Below are 14,313 nucleotides of genomic sequence, written 5' to 3'. Positions count from 1 at the left end.
AGGCAACCATCCTATGCTTGGGATACCCATTAGATACATGAAAATACACAATACAATAGAAAATGACTACTCAGTCCATTTTTGGGAACTAAATATCCATCAGCAAATATAATTATAATAATAAAACCAAAAGTCATCCTACCTTCATCCCATCGCCTTCCAAAAGTCTGGGGAAAACAGGGCTCATTAGTGGAAGCTGGTTGCTGTTGCTTCACACACAAGTAATGGACACTCAGACTGTGGAACCTATTTTAGATGCTAAGCTATATATAATGATTCCCCATGTGTAATGAAATAGTATAAAAGTCAGGGGAGTTTTCAGTGCTTTTCAAAATACATATTGTAATACTGTTTTGTAGTAAACCCCTACGTATAAACTAGAGGGTTGCACACTTTGTTGCTTATATAGGCCAAGTTCATTGCCCACACCAGGAGCTCTTTGCATTCCTCCATTCCCTCCACTCTATTCAGTCATTCCCCCCCGTGCTCTCCCTTGCGCCAGGGGCTTGGTGTGAACTTCATTGTCAGGCCTCCATTTTTCCCCCATGCCAGGGTATCCATTCTCCCACCCATGCAAGGGGTTTTATGTGACTCTTCTTGCCCCCCGAGGTCAGGGTGGATCACTTCATGAAATGCCCTGTTCTGTTTGCTCCCACTGAAGCATCTGGCACCAGCCACTGCTGGAAGACAAGGATATTGGGCTAGATGGACCTCTGCTCTGACCCAGTATGGCCATTCTTATGTTCTTAAAAATAATCTAGCTCTCTGGGTTCAGCCTATAGTTACTATCCATCTGAGATAGTTTTTCAGTGCTGTAGTATCCAAGCACCTGACAATCTTGACCATATTTATCCCCACAACACTATTGTGAGATAGTGAAGTTTGTTGTTAGCCACATTTGTGAAACTGGAAGTCTGTAGCAGAGCAAGGAATTGTACTTACATTTCCCAACTCCTATACTAGTGCCCAAATTACTTTTTTTTTTTTTACTAGCTGCCTACTCCTGCCAGTAACATACTCTGCCCTGCAAACTACCAGTCTACATTTCAAAATGCCACCAATAAAAATCAAGTAAAATATACAGGAGACATACAAAGTAGTGTCATAATTTTACAACCAGAAGTCTAACTAAAAACAACTCTCATATTACACATTTACAGCCTAATCCTACAAATGTTTACGTGTATATCCTTCTGCCCATGAGTAGACCCACTGGGATTACTTATGTTTGTGTGTGCTTCGTTAGGGCTTTGGGATGAAATTCATCCCATGCAGAGAGCCAGCCTAAAGTATTTGCACCACTTAAATTCTGCTTGATCTTAATTGGGCATAAATTAGATTTGTGGTGCATAAACCTTGTGCTGGAATTCTGCAAAGGGATGATTTGAATCTCTATTTCACAGCCATTTCTGCTGGATCTTATATGACACTACCACTTTCCAACTACCTATCCAATTCAGCTGCCTCACTTTTTAGCAACAGGTGGCTATCTCATAGCATCAGTTGTTTACATGAAAAGTATTTTGCATATAAAATAGAGGGAGGGTAAAGATGATGGTTGAATTTGTTGCTATCACTGTGTTGCATTCAATATCCATATAATAGTGCAAGTCTTCTATAAGCATTTGTTACAATTGGATACACACAAAACACGTTTCACATGTTCTCGGTGTACAGCTCTGGCTGGCACATTCAGCAGTTTAATTTTGGTTATGTGAAAGTTTCATATTTTTCCTCATTATGAGTCCCCACAGTCTAAATTAATACTGGACCCAGCTGTCTCTTATAATTACATTTTAATGATTTAAGATGGTTGTTTGCATTTTGGCTACTTGTTTAATAGTGATGACATTTAGATTGTCACAACTAGGCTTTGAAGTTATCAATTTATTTAGATGATCAGAGAACTTTTCATCTTTGATGGTGCTATTGTTTGGCTGCAAACTCAAAAAGACATCAGTGCACTGATTTACATAATGAAAGTTATCTTCATAGGGATATGTCTTTGTTAATTCAGTTGTGAATGGGATTACCTTTCAAAAATTAAATAAGCCATGTTTATTTATTATTATTATTTTAAATTTATTGTCATTCTAAAATACACATGGAGTTGTGCTTCTCATTTCTTGCTGTTTCCTTTCACTTGGTATGCTGATATTTTGGTTTTAGTCTCTTTTCCTCCCGAAAATGAGCATGGAGATTGCAAAATCACTTAGGGGGATATTTTCCCTTGATACACACTCTCTTGCAACTACTGCTGCATGTTAAGCACACACAGCCTAACCTTTATCAAGTTTTTTGTAGGCATCCCAGAAAAGGAGAGTTTTGAGGAGAGATCTGAAAGTGCATAATGAGATAGCTTTGTGGATGTTTATGGAGAGCTCCTTCCAAGCATGCAGGGAATCACGGGAGAAAGCATGAAGGTGCTTGTTTGAAAATTTAACAAGTGGCAATGAAATCTGGCATCATGAACTGATTGGAGATGAGCATCACCCACTCAACAGTGAATGAGAGGTGACTGGTAGGGTGGGGATTGATTGTGAAAGTCCTTGAAAATGAACACAAGCATCTTATGTTTGATGTAATAGAGAAGGGGGGGTCAGTGGAGGGACTCAAAGAGAGAAGTGACATGGTCAAAGCGATAAGCCAGGAAAATGATCTCTGCAGCAGCATTCTAAATGCATATAAGTGGGGCAAGATTGCATTTGTCAAGGCCAGGGAGAAGGATGATGCAGTTATCAAGATATGAGATGATGAGAGCTTGGACAGGAGTTATAGCTGTGTGGATGGATAAGAAAGGCTGTATCTTAGAGATATTATGCAGAAAGAATCAGCAAGATTAGATACAGTATGGATGTGAAGACTTAGAGAGAGACTGAGTCAAAGATGATGCCCAGGTTACAGCCTGAGTAATTGACAAAATGGTGGTGTTGTCCACAGTGATTGAGAAAGGAGGTGGTGGGTTGGGCTTTGTTTTAGCCATGTTTAGCTTGAGCTGAGGGCTAGATATTCACAAGGAGATGTCAGAGACTGGCCAAAATTTTTAGTTTGGACAGAAGGCAACACGTCTGGAGTAGAGGTATATCTGTGAATTGTCAACATAGAGAAAGTAGTTGAATTTGTATTCACATGCCAAGTATTTTGCTAGATATTTCAGTTCTCCATAGCCATCCAGTGTGGCATCAAAACTTGCGTTCAGTTTTCATACAAAAATATTATATTGGAGTACTTGCCTAGTGACCAAGGTGAGTGGGGACACTTCACATTTTTGAAACATGCAGCATTTTTTGTTGTTGTTCAGTCCAGAGCACTGCCCCTCCCAACCTCTTTTGGGTGGCTGGTGTCCCAGAGGACAGTAAAGGGGAGCAATTAGAAGAGCACAGAATGGGGAGATGCTCCTTGTAAACTGTCCCTCACTTGTACACCTGGGCAAGCTAGTATCAGACATTAGCCAGATCTTTCAATGTAATGGGAATTCCCACTCACATGAGGAGTAGGCCCAGTGTTGAATGTCTCACATAATCCCTAACTTGAGAAATGATTGGTTTCAATTTGTGGAAAATTTTCATGAACAGATTTCCTTTTATATTGTTGACTGGCTCTTTCCCTTATCATTGGCATTATCTTCAAACAAGCTGCTTTTAGATTAATTAGATCCCCAAGAAAAGTTGCTTCAAGTACAGATTTGTTTCAATAAATTCCCTGGGATGTCCATGCTGTAGCCATTGGGCAACATCTAATGTGAATTCATCTGAAGAATAGGCCAGTGCTCATTAATCAAGGGAAGGCTTGCTGAAGTCACAAGCTGATGCGCAGAATACTTAGGCTATATCTACACTGTGTACCTTACACTGTGCCGCTATAGCCATGCCGCTGAAAGGTCTCCTGTGTAGCCACTCTTTGCTGGCAGGAGAGAGCTCTCCTGCTGGCAAAATAAAATTACCCCCAGCAACGTGGTAGCTTTGTCAGTGAGAGAGTGTCTCCGGCCAACAAAGCACTATCCACGCCAATGCTTTTTGTCGGTAAAACTTTTGTCAGGCAGGGGTGTTTTTTTTTTCACACCCCTCACCCACAAAAATTTTACCAATGAAAGTGCAGTGTAGACGTAGCCTGAGTCACCTTGTTGTAACCAATCTAGATACTTTGTTATGCCAAAAGCCAAAAAACTACGACAAATCATTATCTTACAAAAGGAAAGGTGATTATGGGAACAAGCAAAGTAATTGATTGATTAAAAATAATACATATGCATTTCCAAAGCTCACTGAACACAAATCAAAATGAACACAAATTCAAAAATAAATAAATCTGAAAGTTGTAGCAAGATACCTTTTTGTATGCTGTTTGACACCTGAATCTGAGAACCACAGATATGTCCATATCTATATTTCAGACTGAAAGAGAATTATGGGCTGCATCACCATCTCCTGTAGTAAAAGGGGAGGACTTCTCTATGGGAATCCCTTGAGGAGCTCTTCCTTGATTTTTTGAGAAAAGAGAAGGTCTGTCTCATTGGAAAGCACTTCAAAGCCTGCTTCCATACCTGGAATATCTCCAGGGAACTTTTCATAACAACTGTATAGAATCCTATTATGAAAAAAAAATGACCATACAGTAAGTAACTTATTCGTTTAGGCAAATGCAAAGATGAATGGCATATTTCTTCTTTTGGGGAAAATATAATTTGGTAACCATGTCATTGCTGGCTCTTGCAGATCCAAAAGCTGCCTTTATCAAAGGAATCTTCTCTTTGAATTTTAGAGAGAGAATTAAAAATTAATTATACTACCTCAAATAACTTCAGTTTTGTTTACATAATTTTAGGGCTAAGGTTATGTTCTCTTTTATTATAACAACTTGTCTAGAGAAGAGGTTCTCAATGCAGAGGTCTTCCAGGACATACATCTAGATATTTGCCTAGTTTTACAACAGGCTACATAAAAGCATTAGCAAAGTCAGTACTAACTAAAATTTCATACAGACAAAATGAGAAAGTAAGCAATTTTGCAGTAATAATGTGATGTGACATTTGTATTTTTATGTCTGATTTTGTAAGCAAGTAGTTTTTAAGTGAGGTGAAAATTGAGGTCATGGGTGCTGACTTAGTGGGCGCTCTGGGGCACAAGCACCGACAGGAAAAAAAATAGGGGGTGCTAAGCACCCACCAGCCTCAGTGGTTATAACCCCAGGGCTGGCTGCTAATCAGCTGTTCAGTGAGCCCCTGGGGCAGCCATCGGCTGCCAGAAAGACTTGGGAAGGCAGAGAGGAGTGAGTGGGGGGCATACGAGAGGAGCCTTGAGGGAGAGGGTAGAGGGAAAAGGCAGAGTGAAGGAAGGGCCTTGAGGCGGAGTGGGAATGGAAAACCCACCAGGGGAGTCAGTGCCTGTGGCTGGAGTACGCAAGATAAATCAGAGTTCTGAAAGTAGTCTGGAAAGGTAGAGAACCACTGGTCTAGAGCAATGCTTCTCAAAGTCAGGCCGCCGCTTGTTCAGGGAAAGCGATCCAGGCTGGTTTACCTGCCGCACCCACAGGTTCAGCCAATCGCGGCTCCCATTGGCCGCAGTTCACCACTCCAGGCCAATAAGGGCTGCGGGAAGTGGCACAGGCCGAGGGATGTGCTGGCTGCCCTTCCCGGAGCCCCCATTGGCCTGGAACGGCGAACCGTGGCTAGTCGGAGCCGCAATCAGTCGAATCGCGGCACAGCAGGTAATCAAACCGGCCTGGACCGCCAGGGGCTTTCCCTGAACAAGCAGCAGAATGGCTTTGAGAAGCACTGCTCTAGAGAGCAGTCACAGTGTACTGTTTGCCTCCTTCAAATCAGTGGTCTTTACCTAAAAGCATCTGAATGGGGAAAAGGTAAACCATGTTTATCCTTAAATCTAAAACTAAGTATAAGATGTATAAGCTGCACAAAAGATTGTTTCAAGCAGGGCATGGCCTATATATACACTACACATAAATATTTTTATACAAAGAAAAAATACTTAAATTTATTTACCAAAAATTATCACTAGTCCTTATCTAATCTTTAATATCTCTATAGATCCTTTGAGGAATTTCCAGTCCCCACCCCTTTATTTTCTCAGTCAGTCTCAGGGTGGAGAGGTTTCAAGATTCTAACTTTTATTAGGCTATACAGAATGTCCCAGTTTAATCCTAATTTTCCTTCCATAACTCCAGTGAGTCAGAGGGAGAGGGGCAGAAGGGGCCCTGGGCAGAAAAGGCAGGCTGGGCTGGAGACTAGCCTCCCCGAGCCTGCGGGTTACCAGCCACCCATGCTTATAATAGCCTCCTAATCTTAGTACTTCTTCAGCTTAGTTTTCCCCACAATCACTCTTTTCACAGACAATGCACACACAGGCATAGTGGGAGGAAGAAGGGGTGGGGGCAGTCACCTCCTTTCTGTCAAGCTATTCCTGCAGGAAAAGAAGGGAAAGTTTTTTTGTTTATCTTTTTTATTAATTTGGGAGGCACTCAGCTACTAACATCATGGTGGTCATTCCAGAACCTTGATAGACTCAAATTTCCTCTTGAACTGACCTCTTTCTTCACCACATCAATTTATAAAACAAATTTCTAGAGCATTCAGATCTGGGGTTTTGGTACTGTTCCACTTCTAATAAGAACTTGTTGTTCATTTCAAGGGAACTGCACGTTAACCAGACTAATCACCCTCAAGCAGAATTGGCCCACCTCTTCAAAAGTAAACAGCCATCTGAGTCAAGATCAATCCCCACCCAGCAAAGTTTTGTAATCCAAAAATTTCTACTAACGCGTCAGCAAAAATAAATTTTCTGCATCTCCCTTCTTCGTGCTCTGAAAGACCAAAGCATTTCTTATCTGTGACTTCTTTTTATCTGTGTCATCTAATTGTAGAATTTTAGTCTTCTCAGCTGAAGAAATATGTTAAGCAATCAGAGTAAGGGTAGGATTTTCAAAAGCATCAATCTCATTTTCAAAAGTGACTTGGGCTATACTACAGTTAAACACCAGCTGCTGGCCTGTGTCAGCTGACTCACGCTAATGGGGCTTGGGCTGTTTAATTTTGTGTAGATGTTTGGGCTGTGTGTGGAGCCCAAATGTCTACTCCACAATTTTACAGCCTTGCAGCTTGAGCCCCGTAAGCCCAAGTCAGCTGACACAGGCCAGCTGCAGGTGTTCAACCATGGTGTAGACATAATTTAGGCAAAGAATGAGTTGCAGCTGGCAAAAAATGTTAGTGACAACACAAAGAGTTTTTTCAAATATGTCAGAAAAAGAGTGATCAGGAATGGTGTGGGTCCGCTGCTCAATGGAGAAGGTGAGCTGGTAACAGAAGATGATAGGAAAGCAGAACTGCTCAATGCCTACTTTGCTTCAGTTTTCTCAGAAAAAATAACGTGACTGGACGACTAGCAAAGCTACCATGGACAATAAGGGGAAAGGGATGCAGATTGGGGGCAAGCAAAGAACAGATCAGAGAACTTCTGACTGCCCTGCAGATTTGAATTCCTTCAGATTCAACTATAGACCAGTCAGCCTGACTTTGATACTTGGGAAGCTACTAGAGCAATCTATAAAACATTCAATTTGTGAATACTTGAGGATGAAGGGGTAATCACTAGCAGCCAGTTTGAATTTACTAAGAATAAATCATGCCATACCAGGTTGATTTCCTTCTTTGACAGGGTAACTGGTTTGGTAGATAGAGGGAATGCGGTGGATATAATACAGCTGGACTTCAGCAAGGCTTTTGACACAGTCCCACATGACATTTTGATAAGTAAGCTGGAGAAATGCAGGCTCAGCGGAATTACTGTTACATAGGGTATGTCTACATCTACAATTTTGCAGCGCTGGTTGTTACAGCTGTATTAGTACAGCTGTATAGGGCCAGCGCTGCAGAGTGGCCACACTTACAGCAACCAGCGCTGCAAGTGGTGTTAGATGTGGCCACACTGCAGCGCTGTTGGGCGGCTTCAAGGGGGGTTCGGGGAACGCGAGAACAAACCGGGGAAGGAGACCAGCTTCGCCGCGGTTTGCTCTCGCGTTCCCCGAACCCCCCTGCAAACCGCAGGGAAGGAGACCTGCTTGATTACCAGAGGCTTCCTCAGGTATGCTGGGATACCTGCTTATTCCACGGAGGTCAAGAAAAGCGCTGGTAAGTGTCTACACTTGATTACCAGCGCTGGATCACCAGCGCTGGATCCTCTACACCCGAGACAAAACGGGAGTACGGCCAGCGCTGCAAACAGGGAGTTGCAGCGCTGGTGATGCCCTGCAGATGTGTACACCTCCTAAGTTGCAGCGCTGTAACCCCCTCACCAGCGCTGCAACTTTGTGATGTAGACAAGCCCATAGATACATAATTTGCTACATAACTGCACACAAAATAACTATTAATGGAATGATGTCAGATTGGAGGAAGATCTCAAGTGGGGTTCCACAGGGATCCATTCTGGGACTGGCATTGTTTAGCATCTTTATTAATGATCTGGATGTAAGAATAGAGAATATACTGATCAAATCTGCAGATGACACAAAGCTAGGGGATGGCCAATATTTTGGAGGATAGAACTGCAATTCAAAGGGATCTTGATAGACTAAAGAACTGGACTATAGCGAACAAAATTAAATTCACCAAAGAAAAATGTAAAGTGCTATCTATACAAAGGAAAAAAAGAACAAATGCACAAATAAGAATGGGGGATAACTGGCCTGGCAGCAGCACTGCTGAGAAGGATCTGAGAGCTGCAGGGGGTGGCACCTGTGGACGGGGCAGCGCGCAGAGCCACCTGGCCATGCCTTGGAACTGGAGGGGAGCTGCTTGTGGTAAGTGCTGCCCAGAGCCTAAGCGCACCCCAATCCCCTGCCACAGCCCTGATCCCCCCCTGCTCTCCAAATCTCTCAATCCCAGCCCTTCTTGTACCCCAAACTCCTCATTCCCGGCCCCACCTCAGAGCCTGCACCCCCAGCCGGAGCCCTCACACCCTTCCCCTGTATCTCAGCCCCCCGATCCCCTTCCCTACTAAGGTTACATTTATACTACAGATTTTTCATAAACTGAAAGTCAAAACAATTTTTAGCCAAAACTTTCCCCCATTTTTGACTGAAAAATTTGGTTTTCTGAATTTTTTTAGTTTTTCAAAGATAAATCAACATTTCCACAGAAACACTATGCTGCTATTTTCTGATTAGCTCTACGTGAGCACAAAATAATCCAATCATCTTCCTCAAAAGCAAGCATGATTTGAAGAGGCAGGTTGTGTCTGAAAAGATAAGATAATGTAAATAGAATAAAATAACACTGGTGAAGTCTATGTTGACTGCTGCATATTTTTTAAAATTAACTTCTCTGCGTGCCAAGGAAGTACTCAAATTTCACACCTTAATAGGAAGCTTAATCTTGCATTTGGACATGGCCCTTTGGCACAGGAATTAACCCATTTACAGTATCTAATATATTGCTCCATTACCATAATACCTCAACACCTCATAATCACTAATTTATCCTTCCAACATCCCTGTGAGGTAGGAAAATACTAATATTCCTACTTTACAGATAAGGAATTGAGGAACAGAGAGATTAAGTGACTTGCTCAAGATTACACAAGAAGTCTGTAACAGAGCTAGGAACTGAACCCACATCTCCTGGGTCCCAGTCCAAAACCTTAACCACCCTTTCTCCTTAAGTACAACTTGAATATTCAGTAATGGGATCTGGAATTGGACCCTCAGTCTGCAGCAAAACATTATATTGTTAGGAATGAGTGATTTGTGGTCCTTTTAAATGAAACTTGCATTTGAAGTATGATGGCAAGAAAATAGATGAGACTATTATAGAAATCTGTATCAATTAAAAATCAGAAATTTTGTTAGAAATTTTCTCTCTCTCATCACTGCAGTTTCTGAGAATGGATAAGATTAGCATGAATTGAAGTAACAGTTATAAATGTGCGTCATCATGAACAAGAGGCTGCTAGGCAGCTCTCTAACTCCATATTCTACAGGCCATTATCCTCTGATCCCACTGAGGGTACCAAAAGAAACTACACCATCCGCTTAAGAAACTCACTGAAAAACCACAGGAACAGATCTCTACAGACACATGCCTAGAACCCCGAACAGGGGTATTCTGTTTGCTACCCAAGATCCTTAAACCTGGAAATCCTGGACGCCCTATCATCTCAGGCATTGGCACCCTAGCAGCAGGATTGTCTGACTATGTGGACTATGTGGGCCCTATGCTACCAGCACTCCCAGATATCTTCGAGACACCACTGACTTCCTGAGGAAACTACAGTCCTTCTGTGAACTTCCAGAAAACACCACCCTGGTCACTATGGATGCAGAAGCCCTCTACACCAATATTCCACACAAAAATGGACTACAAGCCATCAGGAACAGTATTCCTGATAATGTCACAGCAAACCTGGTGGCTAAACTTTGTGACTTTGTCTTCACCCACAACTATTTCACATTTGGGGACAATATACACCTTCAACTCAACGGCACTGCTATGGGTACCTGCATGGCCCCACAGTATGCCAACATCTTTATGGCTGACTTAGAACAAGGCTTCCTTAACTCTCGGCCTCTAATGCCGCTACTCTACTTGCGCTACATTGATGACATCTTTATCATATGCACCCACGGAAAAGAAGCCCTTGAGGAATTCCACCAAGATTTCAACAATTTCCACCCCACCATCAACCTCAGCCTGGACCAATCCACACAAGCGGTCCATTTCCTGGACACTACTGTGCTAATAAGCAATGATCACATAAACACCACCCTATACCGGAAACCTACTGACCACTATACTTATCTACAAGCTTCCATCCAGGACACACTACATGATCCATTGTCTACAGCAGGGGTTGGCAACCTTTGAGAAATGGAGTGCTGAGTCTTCATTTATTCACTCTAATTTAAGGTTTTGCGTGCCAGTCATACATTTTAATCTTTTTAGAAGGTCTCTTTCTATAATTCTATAATATATAAGTAAACTATTGTTATATGTAAAGTAAATAAGGTTTCAAAATGTTTCAGAAGCTTTATTTAAAATTACATTAAAATGCAGAGCCCCCCTAGACCTGTGGCCAGGACCCGGGCAGTGTGAGTGCCATTGAAAATCAGCTCGCACATGTGCCATAGGTTGCCTACCCCTGGTCTACAGCCAAGCTCTAAGATACAACCGCATTTGCTCCAATCCCTCAGACAAACACTTACAAGATCTCTATCAAGCATTCTTAAAACTACAATACCCACCTGCTGAAGTGAAAAAAACAGATTGACAGAGCCAGAAGAGTAACCAGAAGTCATCTACTACAGGACAGGCCCAACAAAGAAAATACCAGAACACCATTAGCCATCACCTTCAGCCCCCAACTAAAACCTCTCCAGTGCATCATCAAAGATCTACAACCTATCCTGAACGACAATCCCTCACTCTCACAGATCTTGGGAGACAGACCAGTCCTCGCTTACAGATAGCCCCCCAACATGAAACAAATACTCACCAGCAACCACACAACAAAAACACTAACCCAGGAACCTACCCTTGCAACAAAGCCTGATGCCAACTCTGTCCACATATCTATTCAAGTAACACCATCAAAGGGCCTAATCACATCATCCACACCATCAGGGACTCATTCATCTGCACATCTACCAGTGTGATATATGCCATCATGTGCCAGCAATTTCCCTCTGCCATGTACATTGGCCAAACCAGACAGTCTCTATGCAAAAGATTAAATGGACATAATTCTGACATCAGGAATCATAACATTAAAAAATCAATAGGAAAACACTTCAACCTCTCTGGTCACTCATTAACAGACTTAAAGGTGGCAATTTTGCAACAGAAAAGCTTCAAAAAAAGACTCCAATGAGAAACTGCTGAACTAGTATCAATTTGCAAACTAGATACCATTAACTTGGGTTTGAATAGAGACTGGGAGTGGCTGGGTCATTACACAAATTGAATCTATTTCCCCATGTTAAGTATCCTGACACTTTCTTGTCACCTGTCTGGAATGGGCCATCTTGATTATCTCTACATTTTTTTTTCTCCTGCTGATAATAGCTCATCTTAACTAATTAACCTCTTAGAGTTGGTATGGCAACTTCCACCTTTTCATGTTCTCTATATATGTGTATATATATCTTCTTACTATATGTTCCAGTCTATGCATCTGATGAAGTGGGCTGTAGCCCACGAAATCTTATGCTCAAATAAATGTGTTAGTCTCTAAGGTGCCAAAAGTACTCCTGTTCTTTTTGCAAAATTCAAGAGTTTAAGATAATGTGCTTTTAAGTGAGGGTAGAGCTGAAGTTGCCCTGCTCTTTTGGCATTTTTTGTTTTTGGAAGAGAAGAATATGCCAAATTGCTTATTTTGGCAAGCTCAACTCCTTTTACTTGATCTCTGCCCCATTTCTAGGAATTCATCCCTTTTTGTTCCTGCCAGTCTTCTGAGCCATGGGATGTTTTTTGGAAGGGCAGAATACAATTTTCATATAACTTTTCTGACATACTTTTATAATTTGCTAAAATTTCCTTTGGTAGTCCAATGTAAGTGCCACATAAATTATGGCAAAATGGAGTTGTTTACGTGCAATTTTGTCTGGGTTTTATAGTCACAAATTTGAACCATCAGATTAAAGGGAATGTCAATTTCTATGATAAACTATTACTTTAGGCATTTATAAATTCTCAAAAAAATGTTCTATCCTGAACAAGGATGACTAAGCTTGCAGTCCAGATATTCATATCAATTTCATTGAAAGAACAGTTCATCCTTAAGGTCAGCTATTGATATTCTACTAATGTGTTGGTCTAATTGTTTTTAGTGTTTGGAAAAAATTAAAGCAGCTGAATTATTAAACTTAGAAAATTGGTTAGTTCTGCATATATGCATTAAATATTTTTCATAAGGATCCTTATTACCCCTTTTTAACATGAATAGGCACAAGTAAGGCTGATATTTTAACTCTCACTTTTTGGGGTAAAAATGATGTAGGAGCCTTCCAAACAGAAAGGTGAGCACCTCCTGTCCTTTCACAATTAGTTGGTTTTGTGAAATCAAAAGAAACTGTAGGAAGGAAGAAAGGATCATCATGGACAAGCAGGTCTAAAACAGAACAGAAATTTGTAATTCATAAGGCTCAAAAGTCCCTCCTCCCTGGAACAAAGCAGAGGTTGTAACAGAAAGATTAACTTTCTCCTTGTTCTACTCTCATTTAGTGTCTCAAATTTGAATGAACTAATAGAGACAAAGAAAATATCTTAAAAAATAAGAGATTTCTACAGGTAAAAGTTGTTTTATCATCCTAACAAGTCCATTTGGGTGAATCAAGTAGTATTAATATATTTAAGCAAGCATTTTGCGTGAGAACAGACAATCTTTTTTTTTTTAATGGTGCGGTGAGGGAATTTTGTTGCTGTTGACCATGCTTATTTCCCCAGATTGGATTTAACTGTTTTATAAGGTAGTATTTTCACATTCATTTTACAAAAAATGTACAAGAAAAAGATGCTAGTGCAGTCATCCTAAAATTTTAGATGTGAAGGGCTGATGACCTGTTTCTTGTTCTACCTATGGATTTTATTTTTCTTGAGTACTCCCCACAAGGGCTTTCGTAAGATATTTCGGTGGTCAATTAAAAGCAACCAAATTAAAAGCAATCATGACTTTGTATTTGCCAGAAAAGATTCCAATGAGCTTTTACATACGAGTGAAGCTTTCAACAAATCAATATTACTATATTTACACTTGTTTCTCTTAGCTTGTCTCTGTTGTACTTGCTTTGCTACTCTGTTGTACTGGAAATTAATGGGATATGTAGAGTGTATAAAAATCAGTAAAAAATGACAAATTCTGTTCTGTAAGAAGGTGTAGACATAGCAGAGACACATATGCGGAAACATAACTGGCAAGAATCCCATATCTAAAATTCTGGCCTATAGCAGCATGGACTGTGTACACCTCCGCCAAAGGACCTGGCACTCCCCAGTGGCCTCCACAGCTCCTTTCTTATAATAAAGCGTATGAAACACAATTGTATTGATAAAAGAAAAATTCTACATTCTTCGATTGCTGAATATGTAACAACTTAGCTTCAGGCTCCCCCAAAAGAGAAAAAAATAATCTCCATGCTATGCGGTATGAGGTAAACAAGAAGATGGAAATTATAAAACAAGAACTTTTGCATGGAGCTTGCAATGTTTGTACTTCTTGTGTCCATGCCAACAATTTTGCCAGGCATTTTGGGATGTGGTCTATAACTCATCTGGCTGGGCTTGTGCAACCTATATTGATTTCTTCCCAG

Source organism: Gopherus evgoodei, chromosome 9 (assembly GCF_007399415.2).
Source record: "Gopherus evgoodei ecotype Sinaloan lineage chromosome 9, rGopEvg1_v1.p, whole genome shotgun sequence".
Taxonomy (NCBI): domain Eukaryota; kingdom Metazoa; phylum Chordata; order Testudines; family Testudinidae; genus Gopherus; species Gopherus evgoodei.
The sequence above is the reverse complement of the archived record's forward strand: the minus strand, read 5'-3'. Positions refer to the sequence as shown.